Source organism: Epinephelus lanceolatus, chromosome 3 (genome assembly GCF_041903045.1).
Source record: "Epinephelus lanceolatus isolate andai-2023 chromosome 3, ASM4190304v1, whole genome shotgun sequence".
Lineage (NCBI taxonomy): Eukaryota > Metazoa > Chordata > Actinopteri > Perciformes > Serranidae > Epinephelus > Epinephelus lanceolatus.
In genome coordinates, this window is record NC_135736.1 from 32,428,914 (window position 1) to 32,433,155 (window position 4,242).

The following is a 4,242-nucleotide window of genomic DNA, read 5'->3' on the forward strand; positions in this document are numbered from 1 at the left end:
AGAGGCTGGATTTCAAAGGCTTCTTTATAACCTTTTAATGCAATGTTGCTTTATCCTTGAGAACTACATTGGACTGATATTTTTTATTTATCCTCACACAGCTTATTCTCCAACCTAATGGGATTGTGGAATCTATAATTGTGCTTTAATCATCATCAGTATTTGCACAGTAGATCTGTAGAGGTCTTCTTATTCTGTGGTTTCTGTGGCAATTTGACAAGACTGAATATCCATCAGGCAACAGCTCTCCTCTTCCACTTTAAAGGAAGCTACACTACATAGCTGCATGGTTTAAAAAACATCTCTTATGCTTCAAAAAGAAAGTACAAAAAAAACTTGTGAATAAGGGCTTGGTGACTAATCCAATTAAAATAGGTGTTTGGAAGTAACAGAGCACAGTTTTCAAATCTCAAAGGCAAGGAATTTTTAATGCAACACAATCTAACCAGCCACAGGGTCAGAAACACCTGGCCCAGTGGGCTTCCTTTGTACAAATGCTGCCTTATGCTCCACGTGACATATGTGAATGAGATCAGATGAAGAAAACTTATAAAATGCCACTTGCAAGCTTGAAAATTGATTGAAAATTGTCAAGGCTGGGTTTAAGTGCAATCAAGAGAGAGACGGAGAGCAATGGCAGACACATTCACAGGTGTTAGTGATCAGAGCACAGAACTAATTAGCGGTGTCAATATGACTCAGCAGCAACAACAGGTTAAAAAGACAAAGATAGTTAGAAGCTAAAGCCGAACTATAGGCTACAGATCACAGTGTAAAAGTGAACCACCACATCACTGCTGATCGCCACACAAGACAATGAATATAAAGGGAAACTTTACTGATGTTGAACCAGCTGTGTGGCATCACAGTGTGTGCAGACGAACATTGTTTGATTTCCCCCAGATATCCCAGCCCGTCCAGAGGCAGAGGTCTGGGTGCTGGCAGCAGCACGGGGGTGAAGCCAAATACCGTTCATCTGCACACACTGTGATGTCACACAGCTGGTTGAATATCAGCAAAGTCTCCCTGCTTCCCTTCACTGGTTCCTGTACAGCAGGGTCGGTCTTTGTTTTACTGTTATAATCATTTCAAAGCAAACTTTTCAGGGTCTGATTTTGGTTTTGGAACAGGGAAGAAGCGTATATCTTTTTCCAACCTCTCCAGGTAACAAGTATCATTAATACACAACGTGCCCCACACACAACATTTAGCTCCAAATCCACAAAACCAGCCTGAAAATGAAGGAAATCTGAAATGACTGCATTAGAGTCAGTGGAGCACAGCTGTGTTGTTGTCTGACCCTGGCCTGAGCCGGCCTGATGCTACGTTCTGATTGGCAAGTCTGCGTCCAGGGGCAGGACTTAGCAAAGGGTTAATTAGATTATTTTCCCATATCGTTCAGCCCCATTGGATTGGGATGAGTGTTACAATAAATTCTGCCTTGGCTATATGTCAATGAATATGCCAATATTCATGAGATTGTTTGATGCTTCTGCTTTTAAGTCTGCTTGTTTTTTTCTCTAGTCCTAGTGATCAGCAAATCTGGGTAATGTGTTGAATGTGGCATGTTAGATGCCTTTCCACTCATATCCCCTACAAAGGTGCAGCAGCGTCATCACACCATCCTCATCTTACACACAACTTTCTCTTCATTGCTATGAAAGCTGACCAGGAACTTGCAGGCAGCATTGCAGTCACCATAGTGTGACTGACTCGCTCGCCAATCAATTGTTGTGCTAACCTCAGACCCTGTTACTAACAGTGTACAGGTAAAAGTTCCTGTGCTGAATTCATGCTTGTGAACTGTGGTTCCGCATTATGTGCATTCTGCACGCAGCTGCCTGCACCTAAACATGACCCCAGTAGCGTGAAGGTCCAGTACAAATATACAAACTACTGCAGCCCTAGTTTGAACCCATCTCTGTCTGGTGACACCAGTCTTCTCTCCGAGGGAAAGCATGGCTCAGTTTACACAGAAATGATTCAAACACAATCTACAGAAATAGGGCAAATGCCTGCAGTGATAGCTAAAAGAGAGAACATTCAGCAAAATGTACACCATGCAAATGTAGACATCAAGTGTTGCTCCCTGTTGAGTACAAACAATCACACGCAAATGAAAAATGTAACCAAGCAAGTTGTGCTACAATGGCAATTTCTATGTTTTCCAATTTGACTCCAAATTGGAAATCAAAGAAGCCCCACTACCAACATTTAACTTGCTGCTCTCAGAGGCAGAACCCCAATATTGAGACACACTGGGGATGCTCAAGTTTTATTTTTCCTAGATTAGAGAGAACATGTGTGTTTGCCATAGATATCATTTAACAAAACCATACACTGCGTGTGTAGCGACAGATGGATTCTTGGGCTTATTCTGCCTGCTTTCCACAAAACGTGAAAAAATAAAGAGATGAAGATATCAACAGCAATGAGCAATGTAGAAACACACAAAAACACAAGAGCCACTTAAATGATTATTTGCTTTTCCGCAGGCGTATCTCATTCCATACTGCAAAATGAACTCTTATGTAGGTGGGAAGATGTTCCTATGGCCACCATACACTTGATGACTTTGAAAAGACACCCTCCACATCTAAAGACACTGTGTCATGAGTCACAGAGTTTTCAGTCATTTTGCAAACACTGCAGGGCTGTGTGTTAACATTTTCTGCACAAAGCACTGATGCTACAGAGGTTGAAAGTTGTGTAACACAGGCCACAATGTTGTAGCAAGTAAGTATTAAAGTATCAAGTAGGTCCAATGTAGTTTGAGACTATTTAAATTATGTGCTGGGGGAAGTTTAAAAAGTAATTTTCTATGAAAATTTCTATTCTTTGTTCACCTGCCACTGTGGCTAATGTATTCCAAAACCTACCACCCTCTCAACAGATTACCATTGACTTAATGGCTGGTGAGTGAAGGAGCATATTTTACCAACATTTGGCTGGTGCTTCTTTCCAATCCTGACATTTGTATTTACTGAAGCCCAGTGCTGCTGTACAAATCTCTGGTTTATCAGTGAAGTGTTTTAACTACACTGCAGACTGGATTCTCTTAACAGAGGGCCAACACGGGTAAAATGCACTTTGGTGGGTCTGCATTGTGAAGGCTACAGTAGGCTAACGTCTGGTGTATGAAATCGCTGTATCGTCACAGGGCTGTGTTTTCTTAAGCCTTTGAAACCTGAGCGAATTGGCTTGATGTCTTCAAAAAACACGGGGGAAAGAAGCAATGAGCAATGAAAGAGGATTACCAAAAAATAAGCAAGAAATTAGTAAGAAAGACAAAAAAAAAAAGTAAAACAGACAAAAACAAATATATAGGGAAATTCCTACGAAACAGTGCTTGAATATTATAATAATTCTGTAACCTAATTTTAAAATGCAATAATAATAATAATAATAATAATAATAAAAATAAATGCAGTTTCCCTAGATTGCCACTCCCCCCCCCCCCCCCCCCACACACACACACACACACACTTTTTTTTTTTTTTTTTACAGAAATGACACCGCTTCGCTCGGGGTTCAAAGCTTTAAATCAGGGTTCGACATTAGCCATGGCCCCATGGCCCGGGGCCAATCAAAAAGTATGTCGGGCAAGTTGACTGACAGGTCACAGGCCCGCTTGGGCCAGTTACGCTGTAAGGCTTTTTTTGTCAGGAGAACAACTCCAGCGGATTTTTATCCCACTTTTCTCGAGCCTTCAGTGGATTTATTGGGCTTTTTGGCCAAAGGTGCCCTCACCTTTGCTTGTGCAGTGAAACGCCGGAGGAGGGGGAAACGTGCCAGTGCGCTTGTGCGTCTCCGCCAACGCGGACACCGCACACCGCTGCCAGGTATATTTCTCTCCAACGTGCGTTCGCTGGCCAATAAACTGGATGAACTTCAGCTACTGATGGTGAAAAACGAAGACTTTCTACATCTGCAGTTTTGTGCTTAACGGAGACGTGGCTGTGTGGATCGATACCAGACTCTGCGCTGCAGCTGGCAGGCTTCAAACTCTTTAGAGCGGATCGTAACACGGAACTCTCCGGCAAAACTGGAGGTATCTGTTTTCATACTAACAGTGGCTGGTGTAATGACTTGACAGTGACCCAGTAGCACTGCTCTCCTGATCTGGAATCTTTTTTTCATTAACTGCAAACCTTTGTACTCCCCCCGTGAGTTTGCTTCATTCATTTTGGTCGGTGTTTAAATCCCACCGCAGGCCAACATGCAGGAGGCAAAGCGCACACT